Raw genomic sequence first — 19,610 nt, 5'->3', positions numbered from 1 at the left:
AGCTTAATTAAGGACTGCTTCCCGACAAAAGAACAATCAACACTAGAGTCTAGAGAGGTGAGAACCTATAAAGTTATAAATATGTGCTGTCTATAAATATTTCTAAATGGTAAACAAAATACAATCGAAATTAAACACCATCAGACAGAGAATTAAAGCCCTAGACTGCCAGCCAAAAAGTAAACCAAAACAAAAGCCACTAGAGATTCAAATTTTTGCACCTGTCAAACAGTTAATGCAGAATTTCACCAGTATGCGTTAACAGTATAAAATCCACCAGTGGGACTACAGAAGTTTACAGTGTGGCTCATGAGAAGCCATCTGTCTATGGTCTGTCATACAAAATCATCTTGTGATCCCATAATTCCTAGGGTTAATTTTGCAGGATGGAGTTTCTGGCATTCCTATGGCAGTATTGATGTGTGTAAGCAGAACTTAAGTGGGAAAATGCACAAACACAAGATGTTCTGCAAATTTTTTCATCTTCTATTTTGTTCCTATATGCAATAAGACCCTGAAAAAAGCTTACCAGTGAAGCCCTTGCATCAGAACTACATTTTCAACCGTCAGTTTATGGATCATTATGTGGGATGGATCATTGAGAAAAAAAATGAGAACATATTTCTGGAATCTTTAAATCAAACTGGCCAAGGGATTCATCAGTTTCTTTCATTTCCTATTTTGTCTCTTTCCTGTGTCTACCCTTCAATTCTTGGAGAACACATTCTTAGGTCATCAATATTCATGAGTGCTTCATTAGTTAATATTCTGGAGCATGATGGAGGTTGGAACAAACACTATAATTTTAGTCATACTTGAGCCAGTAAATTTACAAAAAGGGAATTATAATTGCTTGTTATTGTATCTTCTTTCCCCAAATTAGTTTTTTGTGTGATTATGTTTTTATAACGTTTGAAGTAGATGAAATTATAACTTGGTTCACCTTTTAGTGTTTCCTGGCACAATACAAATCTAATCCTTTAATTTTGAAATGTCCATCTTGGTGACATCAAGAAGATTTCCTTTCATTATATGTAATTGAAAAAATGTCTTAAGAAAATAACAAGGCAAACATCAGTAATTTAAGCCTTTGATGTTGAACATAGGACAATTTTTTGTCTGCAGAAGACCATGAGTAAGCCATCTAACTTCTCTGAATTACAGAATGTAACACACTCTCTGTGGTGTGATGTAAATATTGATATCTGGCAACCCACACTCATGGGAAGGGTTACCAGAATCTCTCTATTGCAAAATACCACTCTTTCTGGCTTACATCATGGCTGCATGACATCAGGATACCAGCATCTGCCAAGATGAACTGGAAGTGTTGAAATTTCATTTGTCAGAGTCTGGCACTGCTAATCTGGGTGAGTCCACATTTCTGTCCAAACCTTTGGCGCAGCCCTATTCAGTAGCACCTTCAGAAGCAGATCCTCCAAATTCAGCTCCAAATTTCTGTTAATTATTAAATCAATGAATGCACAGCTCAGAATACGAGAGCCTATGCAGTGAATTTCCTAAGAATCCAAAGGCTGGGTCCCTGGAGTATATCCATGAGTAAATATGTCCCATCACCATATTTCACTCCTCTGCCAAAACTAAACATGATGGATATTCCAGATTGTGAGCAACACCCATGGCTTCCAAGGAAACACCTCATAAAGATTAGGAAGGTGATTATATGGTAACCAGGAGAATTGAATTATTTAGTTAGGTCTTATCTATATACCCCATGGCCTTTCTTTGTAATTTTTACCTCCCAGATGTTATTGGAGCATAAGTCACTTAGATTGCACTTCGGTTAAGACCCCATTCAAGCGCAGTGCTTTTGATCTTTAAAAGGGTGTTGATCAGGCTTCACATCTTTCTGGAAAGAATGGCATCTCTAGATCTTTAAAATTCCACAAAAATATTAATTGGATATTAAGTTCCTTCACAAATCAAGTTGAAGCAATAGTGTAATATAGCTACAATTTATGGGCACTTACAACATTTGAAAAGCATTATTAGCATGTTTTAATTAATCCACACCCATGTGTAATTGAGGCAGCGAGAAGGAAATTCACTTTTTCAAGGTCACACAGCCTTTAAGTGGCAGAGCCTAGACCTGAATCAGGTAGCTCTGACGCCAAAGTCCTTCATCTGAACTCTAGATGATAATGCTTCCCAATATTTTACGGAAAACATTAGCGTCAGGGGTTGATTTCTTGCTGAGCTTAGAGATATACCCAGGTAATTTGTATGCAAATGAAAAAAGTTCCTTTCTTTAAAATACATAAAATAATAACCTTTGTCATGGATCAACCACAAAAACTCTCTGCTGTCATCTGCAGATTATTAAGACATGCATACCATCCTGAGGGTGGGGCCGGAACAGGCTTCAAGTGCCCGCTGACAGCTGAATGTACAGTCTGGGAAGAGCCTGTAGACTGTAAGTGAACCCTGGTTCATCCTCAGGACTCAGGGGACGAGGAGGTCACTTGGGAACACTTGACACCACCTGTGGACAAGGGTTCTCTGGCACTGATGTTACCCTAACTGGGACACGCCTGGGTCAGTTTGGTAACGGGGTGAGGAGTGCACGGTTTTCACATTTACAGGAAAATCTCATCAACCTCCTTCCCACCACATCACTCTGAATCCTAACCCTAGTCCCACATAGGCCTTACAGAAAAAGAGTCAATGGCGGTGGTCCAGCTCGGTGCAAAAACTGGAAGCAACATTTAAAACTCTGCGCAATGAATGGACACTTAAGTGACCTGTGATCTAGTCCAGCTGTGTGGTTATTTAACTTGGCTGGGGCCCTTTAGACATGATATTCTTGTCTATGAAGTGGAGAAGTTAGACAAAAGATGACCTCCACATGCCCTTCTTGGTTGGAAGTTGTATGTCGAAAACATGCAGCCTAGAATGCAGATCTAGCCCACTGAGATATCTCCTTTGGCTTTCATGGTGTTTGTTTTAAATCAAGTCCACATTTAGGAATCAAGATGTTTTACTATTAAAAAAAAATCTAGCTTTTCTAGCTTCTTTTGAAAGATACAGAGTGACGGCCCTATATTCTTACATGGCTTTGGCTAGAAGAGTATGCCCTCAACAGCCAGCCTGCTTCTGTCACTATGCCACGCCTTCGGGGTTCCTATGGGCCTTTAAAGCCTGCCCCCTTGATTCTTTGGGTTAATTTTAAGATCCTGCCTATTTGAATTCCTCCAAGTTTAGTCATCAGGTTGCCTGTAGAGGGCCTTGTTGTACTGCAAACCGCACAAGCCAGAAAGGAATCTCAGATGGCTTGGCTGCCCAGGAATGTACTCTTCAGGAGAACCCACACTCACCTGGAAGCTGGCAGGGGAGGGCATCCAATGACTCAGACACTCTGCCCTGCCCACGCCCTCAGTCACTCTCTGCTACAATCTGTGCCAGATTTGTTTTCTCAGTGCTCAACCCCGCTTACGTTACCTCCCTGCTCAAAAATCGACACTGACTCCCCACTGTGCGCCATGTTGGCAAAGACTCCTCTCCCAGCAGTGGGAGACCTCCCCAGGGAGGCTCGAGTGGTCTCTGTTTCTCATCTACCCTCTCAGGGCTCCCCACGCAGACCATCAGCTGCAGCCAACAGCTGCCCTCCACTCCCCACATGCCCCTCCGTGTGATAGGCTCTCTGCTGTTGCTCCACATGTGTAACCCTCCTCCATCTCTGTCTGCCAAGGTCTTACACAATTTTTTTCAAATTCTGCCTCCTCCTTGAAGAATTGTATTATTTATAACCATCAGCTTTCCCTCTTTTGAACTCCCTGGATATCCTTTTTTTTTCTTTGCCTCTCCAATGCTGCTTACATCCTGCCTTGTATTATAATGATTTTTGTTCTGGACTCAGTTCCAGTGGTAATCATAACAATAATGGACCTCATTCATTACATTCATACCACAGAGTGGGCACGTTCTAAGTAATTTATACACAGCATCTCTTTCAAACCTCAGACACAGCCAGGAGGAAGGATTTACTGGGGGCTGTGGTGAAGAGTGGTCAAGATGAGGAGTCTGAAGTGGAACACATTGAAGTTCAAATCCCAGCTCCACTCCTTCCGAGCCGTGCCACCTTGATCAAGGTTCTTAACCTTTCTAAGCCTGAGTGTGGTCATTTGCAGAAAGGGGTTAATATTTATCTCCTGGAGTGTTTTGAGGGTAATAGTAAGTGCTCCATGAATATTAGCTATTTTATTATGATTGCCTTCCAGTTCTCAGATTAAGAAACTGACACTTAGAAAATCTAAGCACCTCATTCAGTGCTACCCAGCTAGTAAGTGGTGGAACCTGGACTTGACACCAAGGCTGCCAGTTCCGGGGCCTTCAGCACAGTACTTTGACCATGGCGGTTGCTTGGCCAAAGTTGTTTGAAACAGGATCTGCAATTTCAGAGAGCTGGGTTTTGAATCCCAACTGCTTATTAGCTCTGTGATGGAGAAGAAATTATTTAACCCCTCTAAATCTCAGTTGCCTCCATTATAAAATGGGGATAATAATTATGCCTAACCCATAGCGTCATTTTAGGACTAAGTGAAATTAGATAGCTGGTATATGTAAAATATGTAGAACACAGTACTCACTTAATAAATATTACTTATAATTAGTAAATATTTGAAACTCCTGTTGAAGGTCTTATTGGCACTCAATACAATCAGTTTTATCGTAATGTGATATGTGCCTTCCTAAATCATCACACTGCAAAACTGAGCAATAAAAACCTCAGGGCTTATGGGAAAACTGAGGTTAGGGATATAATGCTCAAAAATTTTATCAGTGACACATTAAAAAAATAAAGAACCCTAATAAAAACAGTAGCATAGTTTTATACATTTTAAATGGTTAAGAAATACACAAATGGTTCAGTATATAGGGCACTTTATCATGAAAAATGCCTGAAGTTTGCATGTGGAAGTGGGTGTCCAGAAGGGTTTTAGCTTGTGAGTTACTGTCAAGTGATGGAGGAAGGGCTATAGAAATTGGATAGAAAGATGTAACAGCAGATGCGGATGAGTCAGCTCATAACACAAATGTGAACCAAGGTAGCTGGTATACATTTGAGAAGTGGGCATGTGTGTGCATAGTCTACGCAGCATGCTTCAACAGCTTTGTGCATTTATGTAGCCGTTCTCTCAGAGGAAATCATGCATAAGCAAACACAAAATTCCCATTATGCTCAAATTGTGCCTTTATGTTGGAATAAATTCAGGTTTTCAAAACAAGCATTCAAACAGAACTTACTATACCTTGAAATTGTCACCACCCTTGTCTCTCAACCTCAACCTTAATTATAATTATATAATTTAGGCACTTGAAATATTCTCATTATATTAGGCACTTAAGGTCTTGGGCACTGGGGGTTATGATAACCCTCATCTCTCCACCTAAATTTTAACAAGAGTGTCAAGGATGTAATTCCAAGTCCCCATGTTACTGTGGATTCACATTCTCTCAGACAAACATTATCACAGTGTTTCTTCTTCCCTTTGTCAAGCTAAAAATGGATGGAAAACCTCATGACTATACTTTCTTTCCTAAATTAATTCACACTCTAAGATGGCTTCCTTCCAAATATTATCAACTTACAGCACTAATGTGAAGAGTTCCAATTCTTCGTCCTTTGTCATGACTTATTCCCCTCCTCCTTTTTTATTTTCACCCTCTGAGGAAACTGTTATTCAAAAGTGTTTAAATGAGGCAGAAGAAAAAAACCTTTGGCTTCCTTCAGCAGTCTATATTAGGCAATAAATTAGGTCAAACTGCAGGCCTTCCAGGAGCAAGCGCTTGCTTAAGAATTAACAAAAAATTTAATAGAAAGAAGGGGTCAGTGAGCAAAAGGAAAGCTATAAGAAAGAAAAGAGGTAAATTTGGTATAATTAGGGTCCCCAGCTTGAGGCTAACATATGTGACTATCAGGAATCAGGCCGGTCTCAGTGGGCCCGGCGAACAGATGTCTGCACACTACTGCTTCGAGCAGACTGCAGTCCATTCGCTTGAGGGACTAGAGGGCCTCCTGTGAGTGATACACCTTCAGATGCTTCTCAACCTGATCAAAATTGGTTTATCCTCCAGACAGTTGTGTTTGCATGGCTAGGGAGATATACGGCATGTAGTAAAAGGTGGTAAAAATGTGTTTGCCTTGCCAGCATCCATGCCCATCTTGAAAACAGCACCCTGATTTTGCGATGGAGTACCATTTTTCCTTAGCTTCATTGCATCTGGTTTAGGCGTGCTTACCTCACCTCTAACCCCAGGGGCAATCAGAGCATTCCGTCACCCTCAACACAAGCAATTAACTGAGAGTCAGGCAGGCAGCCTAATTCAGGACAGTGACAATTAGCCCTGGGATTTTTATCACAACTCTTTGGGGGGAAAAGTTCTCGATTTCAGATTTCATTGCTAAGTTAGCAGAATGAAAGCTTAGAGTTTTGTAAAAGCCATCAATGCTGCCACGGGATAACAGCCTGCTTGAGAATGAAACTACAAGAGATAGAAGCAGCGAGAACCATGGAAAAGATTCCGACCCCTGACAACCCCTGATTAGAACCCTGTTTGAAGTTTCAACCCTGCCCCTGGACATTTTAGGATACACTAGTCAATACATTTCATTGTTAGCGTAAACACTGACCATCTTCCGAAACGATGAAATTTCCTCAAAGATCAGAGTAGCAAGTTCTGATTTTTCTGCTCCTTAGAGACTTTGAAAGACATATGCAGCCACTTTTTTGGCCACTTACATCTTGGTTTGGGAGGATCTGGATATTAACACTGCAGCTGGTAACCTACATGGCTATGCTGCGAAGTATAATTTCTGGATGTAACCAGGAGTCCTGCACAGATAGATTTTCTGAAAAGTTAGTTTGTAACTTCATAAATTAGCGGCAATTTTAAACTTTTGTTTCCATAAACCAAGCTTCCACAAATCAGTTTCCCTATCCGCTGGATCTGTGCTACACTAAATGTTTTTTCTTATTAAATGGGCAGAACTCTACTCTTCTGCAAGAAGTTTCCAGATAACACTAATGAATGGAAAATTCTGTTTTTTTAAACATGATTCTTAATTCAGAGAGAGAAAACATTCTTCACTATAGAGAAAATATTCATGATGAGAAAAATTCAGAACAACCTGAGATCATGAGGCATGTTGAAAAGAAGTAACTGTCCGTTAGGTCCACTGAGCTGAACTTGAAAGTGAAACAGCTCAAAGCAGGTTCTCAACCACGAACAGTGAACTGGTATTGGCGATCATCAGCAGGAGATGTAAAAATGATGAAGTACTTAGATACTTAATTGAAGATCAGTCTTATTGCTGTGAAGCTGCAAAAGATCCAAAATATGGGTGTTTCTTTGGTGAGAAAACCCCAAGATATAAATGCATGAAATCATCAGTCTTACTGTATATTTAAAAACTGCCATGCACATTTGAAATAAAATCATCACTCTATTTTGAAATTCAAAGACAGAAGTCCTAACTAGGAAGAATGGAGAACCCAATCAGAGGGTCAAATTAAAATTGATTAAAACTTCCTTCAAAGTCAATGTCAGAATCACCTTGGACGGTAAACTGAATATAACTGGAGAATATTTTATGAAGTCCAGCATGGCTCCGACAACCAAAGCTGAAGCCAAGGTGAATAAGTTTCCTTTATAAAACAACTCACATTTTAATAGTAAACAAATTATTAAAAGATTGAGCTCAATCCAATTCTGTTTAAAATTGGGCAGAAGCAGAGAATTTAATTGTTGCCTATTATGTTGCTATTAAACTGGGGATGATGTTTGTGATGACATAAGTTTGTGAACTGCTTTATGGTAAAATAAGCGAAGACATTTTAAAGAGATTGTTGGTATCCTTGGTACTGGTTGGAAAAAAATATGCAGTATTTACATATATGGGTAAAAGTTTGACACAAAATTTCTGATGGAATAGCCCACATCTAAGCCACTGTGTGCTGTAGCTGGACTCTCCTTACCTCTAAGAGTTTGCTTCATGCTTTTCTCAATATGTCTGATGGGTTGGTACAAATGTTAAAATTTACTACAAAGAAAATAAAATAAAAATTATAGCAGTTTTAATTTTTTCGTTTTAGACAAATGTGTAATAACTAAAAATAAATTAAGAAGTAATAAAATAAGAAGACTTTAAACACTTGTTCTAGGACAGCTAATCTCTGACAAAAGAGCCAAGAGTCCACAACGGAGAAACGAAAGTCTCTTCAGTAAATGGTGTTGGGAAAACGGGACAGCCACGTGCAAAAGAATGAAAGTAGGCCATTACCTTACACCATTCACAAAAATTAACTCAAAATGAACTAAAGACTTGAATGGAAGACCTGAAACCATAAAACTCCTAGAAGAAATTATAGGCAGTATACTCTTTGACATTGGTCTTAGCAGTATCTTTTTGAATACCCTGTTTACTCAGGCAAGAGAAACAAAACAAAAAATAAACAAATGGGACTACATCAGACTAAAAAGCTTCTGCATGGCAAAGGAAACCATCAACAAAATGAAAAGACAATCCATCACCCAGGAGAAAATATTTGCAAATCATATATCCAACAAGCGATTAATTTCCAGAATATATGAGAACTCATACAACTCAACAACAACAAAAATGAACAACCCAATCAAAAAAGGGGCAGAGGATGTGAACAGACATTTTTCCAAAGAAGATATACAGACAGACAACAGGGACATGAAAACTACAATGAGATATCACTTTACAGCTGTCAGAATGGCTATAATTAACAAGACAAGAAATAATGTGTTGGCGAGGATGTGGAAAAAAGTGAACCCTCATACACTGATGGTGGGAATGCAAACTAGTGCAGCCACTATGGAAAACAGTATGATATTTCTGAAAAAAATTAAAAATAGAAATACCATACGATTTAGCTATTTCACTACTAGGTATTCATCCAAAGAACATGAAATCAATAATTCAAAGAGACTTATGCACCCCTATGTTCACTGCAGCATTATTCACAATAGCCAAGATGTGGAAGCAACCCAAGTGCCCATTAACAGAGGAATGGATAAAGAAGATGTGGTATATATATATACACAGTGGAATACTACTCAGCCATAAAAAAAGACAAAATCGTGCCATTTTTGACAACATGGACAGACCTTAAGGGTATTATGCTAAGTGAAATAAGTCAGACAGACAAATACCATATGATTTCACTCACATGCAGAAGATAAACAAACATATAGATGACAAGGAGAACAGATTAGCAGTTACCAGAGGGGAAGGGAGTGGGGAGAGGGCAAAAAGGGTAAAGGGGCAAATATGTACGGTGACAGATAAAAACTGGACTATTGGTGGTGAACACGATGTAGTCTATACAGAAACTGAAATATAGTAATGTACACCTGAAATTTACACAATGTTATAAGCCAATATGACCTCAATAAAATAATTTTTTAAAAAAACTTGTTCTACTCATTGGCAAGTATAGAGGAGCATAGTTGCTTATCAATTTTCAAATCTAAAACTAATAATTGCTTTCTATGTGAATAATGATGATTAAAAAGTAATAATATCACAACAATGAATTTTTTTTAAAAAAATTAAAAGCGAAAAGGAACCCATGGCTTGTCTTAATAACATAAAGTTTAAAAGTTGGCTTATTTAACAAGTAATATTTTTAAGACTGCACAACCAACTAATGTAAATGCTTGCATGAATAATAAATTTGATTGTATGCAATGTCAGCCATTCATCTTATGGGTTATTTCTACCAATGATATTCTAGTAATCAGATTACTTGAATTACAAATCTAGTAATTTGTGTATTCCTTACCTAACCCACCAGAAAATTATAAGTAATTCTCATTAGATACATTAAGGTTGCTTCATTATCAAACTCCCTATGGGTTGAAAACTATTCTTTATATTCATTCACATTTTAATCATGTCTCTGGTGCCACTTCTCCTTGAAAGTGTTCTTGGCCTTTTCCTAATTTAACCCTGCAGATCTAGCGTATGAATTTCAAACTGCAGGATGATATATTTTGAATTCCACTTGCCTTTGCTATATGTAGCTTGGATAAAACTGAGTTCACTGAGTTGGCGAGGATGTGGAAAAAAGTGAACCCTCATACACTGCTGGTGGGAACGCAAACTAGTGCAGCCACTATGGAAAACAGTATGATATTTCTGAAAAAAATTAAAAATAGTTCACTGAGTTGTTAGTATCAGCTGTTCCTTTATAAATTCACATACCCGGCCAGTAATCAAAGAAACGACCACCTTCCACAGAAATCTGGGTAGTCTGAGTACATGTTTTAGTGTATTGACTACTATGCCCTTTAATGCAGCATCTGTATCAATGGTTCTCAAAATTTAGTATGCACAGGAATCATGTGGAGGGAGGAATCGTTTAATCATACTAAAATGCAGATTACTGGGCTCCAACATAGATCAAGAAAATCAGAATTCAGTAAGCAGTGCCTAGGAATTGATAATTTTATTAGTACTATACATCCCTCCAACTCCATAGTCATAGAAACATGGTGGTGGAGATCTTTGACAGCAAAGATGAAAAGCGGGCCAGCCCAATGGTGTAGTGGTTAAGTTCATGCACTCCGCTTTAGCTGCCAGAGGTTCACAGGTTCAGATCCTGGGGGCGGACCTAGCACCACTTGTCAAGCCATGCTGTGGTAGGCATCCCACATAAAGTAAAGGAAGATTGGCACAGATGTTAGCTCAGCAACAGTCTTCCTCAAAGAAAAAGAGGAAGATTGGCAACAGATGTTACCTCAGGGCCAATCTTCCTCACCAAAAAAGAAAAAGAAAAAGAAGATGAAAAGCAAGCAATATGGTCATTTTCTTTGCAAGAAGTATATCGTTCCTAATTCAGTCATTTTTTTTTTCTTTATGTATTTAAAAGATGGAAAAAATCTGAAATATTCAGTACCAAGATTTTCAAACAGATTGCTTTTAAAATCTCTTGTTCAAAGTACATGGATAGAGCTGTTGATGTAAAATTTAGCCACAAGATATTTTTTGGCTTCAAAATTATATGGGTACGTTTGTTCTAGCTTGTTGAGCAGCAGCTTGAATAAAACAGGAAACATAAATCTTATTGCAGTTAAAATTATGTGTCACAGCTTTTCCTACATATCCTCCATGTAAAGTTTTTCGTATGCTAATTCTTGTTAATGTGAGACTGTTAGGCAAAAATAAAAATGTGATTTAGTCACTCTCACTAGAATAAACGAAGGAAAAAATTCCCTTTCAGTATAGATCTGAAGAATGTTCTGACATGTCAATTGATGCTAAATCCTGTGGTTGTGCGGCAATGGTAAAGTTCTACCCTTTCTTTCATGTTCAATTATTATCTTTTCAGCACATTCATTTTGGTAATTTGCCTTTCAATGCCTATCATGTTATCCCAGCAGTATTCTTTTCAAAAGCACAGATAACTATTCAACTATTAGTTCCATTTTGAAGTGCTATGAAGACTTTGAAGCACAGAGTGAGACAGGTTGACCTTCAACAACATCACTTCAGTGAGAATGTTCATTCACCACTAATACTACTCTGTCACGTCAAAACTATGCATCATAGATTTGCCATATTTCTCACTTGATACAGCAGCAGAATCTCATGCAATCATTGGGGTTCAAAACATGACTTTGTAAAGTTCTTTTTCTACGGTCTCTGATACGATCATAATTACATCATTTTGAAGCTTGCATTTTAACCTGGAAAATGATGTTAGAGTCAGACATTGCTACTGGATGAGTGAACACAGAAGAAATGAGTGGCTATCAGCAGCTAACGAAAAAGAGAGTGATCCCAGAAACACGGAGCGGACGTTGAAGCTATAATGGGAAGAAAGTGATAGGTGGTCACAATCTGTAACAGACATATGCCTTAGGACCTAGGATGTTAAGATCTCACAGGCAGATATTTAGAGCCCTGAGCTAAGAAAGTTCTGCTCTGTTAATGAAAAGAGACTAGAAAATCTTCCCCAGACAATCAAGACTTCAGTATACAGAAAAATACCCACCTCAGGCTGTAAGTCGAAATGGAATCAAGTTCAAGAAATCAGAGCTTGAAGTATACCAAGCAAGGAGACAGGGGCCTGAAATCACATTACTCATACAACGTGGGAATTCCAAACTGAGAAACCCAGTGTAAAACAAGAGAGAAAGATTCAGAACCAATGGCCCCCATTGCATCTCAGCAGAGTTCATCACAGTGCCTGATAGAGAGGTCTCCATAGCCAAGGGGATGTGCTGGCCTTCCAGAGAACACATTTCCCACTTACGATGACCACATAAACAAAAATTATAAAACACATAAAGAATTTCAGAGAGGAAAGAGTCCACAGACCCAAGAAATGTGGAAATCACACCTAAGTAATTACAGGAAGTGTGATCTAAAGGCCTTTTAAAATACGTAGCTTAAAATGTTCAAGGAGATAAAACAAGGAACCATAAAATAAGAGCAGGAAATTGAAAAGGACAAGTGAAAATCTTAAATACAGTCTGGGATTAAAAAAACATCCTGTAGGTAAACAGTAGCTTAGGCACAACAAAGAGAGAATTCGAGAAACGGAAGGAAGTTCTGAAGAAATCATCAAGAATGTATCACAGGGAAATAAAGAGACATAAGGAATCAAAACTTCCAAGATAAGTCTAATATGAGTTCCAGAAGGGAAAAATAGGTTAGAGCAAATATTCAAGAAATAACGGCAAAGATCTTTTAGAATTGAAGCAGGACATGAATCTTCAAGTTGAAGATGTATGCCTAGTCTTGACGTAGATGAGTAAAAACAAGTCTACACATAAATACAATGACATTGCAGAACATGAAGGATTAAAAACTCTTAAAATTCACCAAGAAAAAACGATATATTACCTAAGAAAGTCAATTAGAATGGCAGCAAATTTCCCATCAGTGAAAACAGATTGTTATAGAATGGAATAAAATATTCAAAATATTTGGATAAAATCAAGGTTACTGTAGAATTCCACCCCATTTAACAGTAAAGATAAAATAAAGATATTCAGCCACAAAGGGTATTAGTGCTTTCTAACACGTGAACTCAAACCACTTATAGATAACTGAGATTCCAGAAATTCAGTGAAATCCTACATAATGGGTTAATTTCACACTTTCTTTCTATGACAAACATAGTTTACAACTTTAAGTGAACAGTTTGCAAATATTTTAAGAAATACAGTTTTTTAAAATAAACATTTGGGTCGCCAGGTTACAAGTCAACCAAACTTGTAAATTTCTTTGTCCTCAGTCAACAGACAACGAAATACTCAACTTTATGATAAGATGAAAAACAAACAATAAATTTAAAGTAAGTTTAGAGTAACTCACCAGTTAACACTTTCAAACCTTCTGTTGTCGCCATGAGCTATGAGTTAATCATCCGTCCACCTTTCCAGGGACCGGTAATTGCCTTCTCGTTCTTTTCAAGATTTCTTATTAAACTTAATTAAGGCGTATGACATGTGGCTAAACTTTCTAGCAAAGTCTAAATTGAAGAATATAGGGCTTATAATTTTCTATGCAATAGACCAAGAGTTCACTTCCTCTAAACCATCACTGAAAGAAATGCCAATGAATATACCTCAACAAGACGAAAAAAGATCCCAGGAAGAAAAAATACCATGCAAGTAGCAATGAGGAACAAGGATCTCAGAGATGTTTCTGTTTGGAAACAGAAATAAACATTGAGTAGAAATTAAAATTAACATGGGGCAACATTTAGAAAACAATGTGAAACTTAAATACTAGGTAACAATAACAAGGATCTTGGAGGGAGAGTTTAGGAAGAAGTTAAACTGCTAAGATCCTCTCATCTTGCTCAAATAAAGGATAGAGACCCTGACTAAAACGAGACCTTGTTATAAAATTACAAAAATTAAGAATGAGTGTAAAAGAATATGGTTAACCGTTATAATATCATTAACTATTTATGCCTTAAGGATAAATACTATGTATTACTTTTTTTATTAAAGATTTTACTTTTTCCTTTTTCTCCCCAAAGTCCCCTGGTACATAGTTGTATATTCTTAGCTGTGGGTCCTTCTAGGTGTGGCATGTGGGACGCCACCTCAGCATGGCCTGACGACAGGTGCCATGTCCATGCCCAGGATCCAAACCGGTGAAACCCTGGGCCTCGGAAGCCGAGCACAAGAAGTTAACCACTCGGCCATGGGGCTGGCCCCTGTGTATTACTTTTAAATATGGGAAAACAAAAATATACCAGAGAAAGTCTTTCTACCAACGAAAGGCAGAAAGGGAAAAGTAAAAGATAGAAAGAAAAACTGTTAGAAAACAAAAATGAGATAGTAGTGATAAGTTGAAATATATTATGAATAATAATAATGGTAAACAGTTGGAGATTTCCAAACTGGGATAAAAAAAAGAAATCTAAGCATTCAGATAGTTATTTACAAAAGATAACATAAGACCAAACGACAGATGCCTAGATATCATATTATCACGAAAAGAGAGCTGATATAAAATATTAATTGGAATAAATAGAGTCTAAGGCAAAAAGCTTTAATAGAGATATAGAAGAACCTTACATAAAGATATAAATAATAATGCACCAAAAGCTATAATAATCCTGAACTGGCATCTACCTAATAACCTGAAATTTATAAAACGAGAGTTAACAGAATTACCAGGAGAAATGGACAAATATATAATCATAGATGGAGAGTTTGAAATGTCTCTCAAAAACTGATCGCACAAGCAAACAAAAATTTAGTATGAATAAGAAGGTTTGAATTGCACAATGATAAGTTTAATCTAAAAGATATATACACTGTCTTGTAAAGAGGGTCCAGACATTCTTTTCAAGGCAGGAGGAATATTTACAACAGGACCCCTCAATGACTCTTAAAATGGAAATTATACAAATGTTCTCTGGTTAAAAATCATGAGAGAGAAATTAACAAAAAAAGACAGTAAAAGCAAACACATAAATGGACTAAATACTAAAAATGATTGTTTTGAATAATTTATGGATTAAATGGGAAATAAGAATGGTAATGAAAAAGTACTTAAAACTGAAAAAACAGAATTTCTGCTTCCTAGAATGAGGGGTCAAGGTAATTTGGACCATGATTCCACTGCTGTTAACCTGAAAAGCTGAGGGAAAAAACCCAGGCATCTGCTTGAAGGAAAGTCAACCAGGGAGTGAAGAACTGAGTGCGAGTTATGATTCAAGAGAAACAACAGCCAAGGTGGGAGCCTAGCCTTGGAGCTGTTTTCCCTTTGGGGTCATTTGCCAGCTCCAGAGGCAAAGGCTGAAAGGCTGTTCCTTTGACTGAAGAAAGGGACTTTGAAGACACAGATTGGAGTTCAAGGTTTACTACGGTGGGGTTGGGGGTGGGGACTGATAATCCCCCTTGCTCTGAATTGGAACCCAAAGGGCTATACTTGAAGAGTAAGGGTAAGTCAGAAATAGAGCCTTATAAAGACTACAGTGTGAAATTCGATTAACGAGATCCTAAAATTCTAATACTGCCCTTTAGGCACTTGATGGAGGCAAATGTAAATCAAATTGGGAGAAAAAGTAAAATTACTCTAAGCCTCAAATTATTTTGAAAATAATTTACAAATATATAGCAAACAACTTTGCAGACACGTACTGGCACACAATTAAAAATAAAGAGGCACACAAGGAGACAAGACACTATAAATAAATATTTGCAAAAACAACAGATAGTAGAAACAGACCCATCCAGTTTCCAGACGTTAGAGCTCTCACAGACTTTACAATAATTATGCTTAGTATTTCAAGGATGTAAATTGCAAATGAAAAATTTGGCAGAGAACAACAAAGTATGAAAAAAGAGATATGCAAAATTTGAAATGGTTTACACACACACGCTGGAATTATGTGTTGTTCATGGGTACACACCAAGTTTATGGTAGTGGGTTGCTTCAGAGGAGGAGGAGGAGGATGAGGATGAGGCTGGAACAAGGCATATGGCTTTGTGGTTAAGAGCCTGCACTCCACTGCCAGGCAGCCTGGGTCTTTTAGCTCCACCATTTGCAATCTGTGTAAACTTAAGCCACTTAATCTCGCTACATCTCAGTTTCTTCATCTGTAAAATGGGGGTACTAGTAGAAGCTAACTCACAGGATTGTTCTGAGGATTAGTTAACAGATCAGTTAACATACTAATTAACATCGGGGATTATGAATTAAAATATGGACAGTACATAGCGCAGTCTAACACCAAAGAAAAATTGTGAAAGGTTGACTATTTTATCTGTAACATCTTTTATTAAAAAGAATTGGAAAGAAATATTAAAAGTTTCCAATTCCAAATGGTGGGTAATATAAATATTTAGGGCATAAATCTTTGAACTGTTCTAAAGTTTTTAAATTTATCAAAGAAAAAAATGGTAGGAGGGAAGAAAGAAAGGGAGGGAGAGAAGAAGGAGGGAGGGAAAAAGGGAAAGGAAGACTTCAGACGGCTAGGCAGAGGAAGAAGACAGGAGATACTCCTGTTTCTGTGACCCAACAGCTATGGAGGCCTAGTAAATGCAGACTACACTCCAGTAAAATAGTAACCTGTTAACAGAAGTAAGTCATCCTTGTAAAGTGAATATTGCCAAATGGAGAAATTCACCCAGGACTGTCCAATTATAGCTGTCTTTCTCAAAACTTTTGCTCTTAAATTGGATGAAAGTATCGGGCAATCCACTTAGCTCAGAGGAGGTTATGCAACAATGTAAGTTAAGTTCATAAATTTCAAGCCACGTCTTCACTGTCTATCACCCTTACACTGTACGATGTTTTTTCTTTCTCCATAGCGCTAAACTTACATACTTATCAAACATACTATACAATTTAATTGTTTATGATGTCTACTCTTTATCTTTTCCTCTGCTAGACTGTAAGTTTAGAGGGTATGGTTGTCAATTTTTTTTCACTGATATATCTCAACACCTAATACAAATAGCAGGACCTCAATAAATACTTGCTGAATCAATGACTGAATAAGGGCTTCAAAGTGAGTATATTCTCATTTGTTTCTCTGTTTTGGTTCCTTTTTTTTTTTTTTTTAAGATTGACACCTAAGCTAACAAGTGTTGCCAATCTTCTTTCTTTCTTTTTCTTCTCCCCAAAGCCCCCCAGTACACAGTTTTATATTCTAGTTGCAGGTCCTTCTAGTTGTGGCATGTGGGATTCCGCCTCAGCGTGGCCTGATGAGCAGTGCCATGTCCGCGCCCAGGATCCGAACCAGCAAAACCCTGGGCCGCCAAAGTGGGAACACCTGAACTTAACCACTCAGCCATGGGATGGCCCCTGTTTCCCTTTTACAAGAATAGTGTAAGTAATTTAGTTCTAACGGAGACAATTTTCAAACTTTTATCAAGGAAACTTGCAACAACTCATCAAGGACTACTTTTTTTTTTTTTTTAAGATTTTATTTTTTCCTTTTTCTCCCCAAAGCCCCCCAGTACACAGCCGTATATTCTTAGTCGTGGGTCCTTCTAGTTGTGGCATGTGGGACGCTGCCTCAGCGTGGTTTGATGAGCAGTGCCATGTCCGCGCCCAGGACTCGAACCAATGAAACACTGGGCCGCCTGCAGCGGAGCACTGGAACTTAATCACTGGGCCACGGGGCCAGCCCCCATTTAGAGACTTTTGGCTTACAGTTGCAACGTACTCTACAAATGTCTTTATTAACAATGAGCTCACATGTCTGTCTCCAGGTGTGAATGACTAAAATAATATACCACAAAATCTAACTTTGGATATGTTTTTCTATTTTTCAAAATCATTGAAAAATAACAGTAAGCATATTGTTTAAATATGCATTATATATGCATTTGTATTAACACTAAAAGAAATTTTTTTTTTTAAGGATTGGCACCTGGGCTAACAAATGTTGCCAATCTCTTTTGTTTTTTCTGCTTTATCTCCCCCAACACCCCCGTACATAGTTGTATATCTTAGTTGCAGGTTCTTCTAGTTGTGGGATGTGGGACGCCACCTCAATGTGGCCTGACAAGCGGTGCCATGTCTGCGCCCAGGATCTGAACACTGGGCCGCCGCAGGGGAGCATACGAACTTAACCACTCGGCCACGGAGCCGGCCCAGAAAATGTTTTTAATGTTTGAAAAAACAGTAAGTATAAATTTTTACTTCTTAGTTTTGATTTCAAATAATTTTAACTTTATCTGACTCTGATACACAACTGTCTTAAATCCTCTCTGAAACAAGTGTGGTATAATTAAATTATTAAAAGCAAACTCTAGTATTCTTCAAGAAATAATAACCCTGTGATAGTTTCTGGTATTAAAAAGTAGTCCTTGGGGCTGGCCCCGTGGCCGAGTGGTTAAGTTCGCGCGCTCCGCTGCAGGCGGCCCAGTGTTTCGTTGGTTCGAATCCTGGGCGCGGACATGGCACTGCTCATCAAACCACGCTGAGGCAGCGTCCCATATGCCACAACTAGAAGAACCCAGAGAAAAAATAAAAAAATAAAATCTTTAAAAAAAAAGTCTCCAAATGATGTGGAACATGCTTGCTAAAATGTATATTGCAAGAAATTACAACATAAACTATTTATTTAGCATTTACTCTATGCTAGGTTCTGTTCTAGATGCTTCATAAATATTAATCATTGAATTAACATAATCATTTATTAAAATATTAATCATTTAATTCCTACAGCAATCCTATGAGGGATAATCTCATTTTACAAGATGAGATCTCTGAGACGGAGAGACGTGAAGGAATTTGCCTGTAGTCCACAGTTAGTAAGTGTTGCAGCCAAGATTCACTGCACCTTTGAGCTCTGTCTCTCTTTAGACACACTCATCCTGCAGACTCAAAGTATTTCAGTGCCCATGACGGAGCAACTTTATTATAAAAGTAAAGAATAAATTAAAATCGTCAACAAATTTCCACGGACAGAGAGGTAAAGGTCACAAGTAATAAAGAAAAGCACACAGGAGGAACAGAACCTCACAGAAACTGGTGTAGTGGTTTTGCAACCAAGAATCTAGTTAACTCTACTGAGGTGGTAAAACGTTGTGAAAGACATTATAGTCAGAGGTTGTGTAAAAGGTTAAATGTGAGGTATTCCAGGCTATAGGTATGCTGTGCCGGGTTACTGGAATCAGGATCTAAGAAGAGATCATCTCAAACCGGGAATTGGGCTAGAACAGGTAAACCTTGACCCATCTGAGTAATTTCTACTTTGGATTATGTGACCATACAGGTGCCCCAGGTTCCTTCTCCCTGTCCACTTGCTGATACATTCCATCATATTGTCATAGCTGGGGGGACTTCGTTCAGAGGGCGTGAGTCACATCAAGGCACACACTGGGCATGACAACGAGCTAATTCACCACAAAAAATATTGGCCAGAAAACCGAAGCATATACGAGAGTTGTTTCTTCACACCTCTGTTGCAAGGTTCCATACTGAACAAACAGAAGCACAACTGCCGTCTCAGGTTGGAACAACATTCTCCCATTACAAGTGAGACGGAATATTTTTATATATTCATTGACCATCTGTAATTGTACTTTTTGTGAAATTCCTATTCATCTTCATAGCCCACTTTTCTCTTAGG

General features: G+C 38.0%; 1 long non-coding RNA gene across 3 annotated transcripts in view; it reads right to left on the bottom strand.

Annotated features, from left to right (window-relative positions):
* LOC123283801 (uncharacterized) overlaps window positions 1-19,610 on the bottom strand; it is a 95,543-nt gene that overhangs the window by 48,432 nt on the left and 27,501 nt on the right. For 2 of the 3 annotated variants that reach the window (XR_011502193.1, XR_011502192.1), the window contains exons 3-4: window positions 7,998-8,062; window positions 7,151-7,341 (exon numbers count right to left, since the gene is read on the bottom strand). The exons of the other annotated variant lie outside the window; for it this stretch is intronic. This is a non-coding gene — a long non-coding RNA (uncharacterized lncRNA). The remainder of the gene's footprint in view (window positions 1-7,150; window positions 7,342-7,997; window positions 8,063-19,610) is intronic. 3 annotated transcript variants of the gene reach the window in all.

The sequence above is a fragment of the Equus asinus genome, chromosome 3 (genome assembly GCF_041296235.1).
Source record: "Equus asinus isolate D_3611 breed Donkey chromosome 3, EquAss-T2T_v2, whole genome shotgun sequence".
Classification (NCBI taxonomy): domain Eukaryota; kingdom Metazoa; phylum Chordata; class Mammalia; order Perissodactyla; family Equidae; genus Equus; species Equus asinus.
This window is presented reverse-complemented; position numbering and strand designations above follow the sequence as displayed.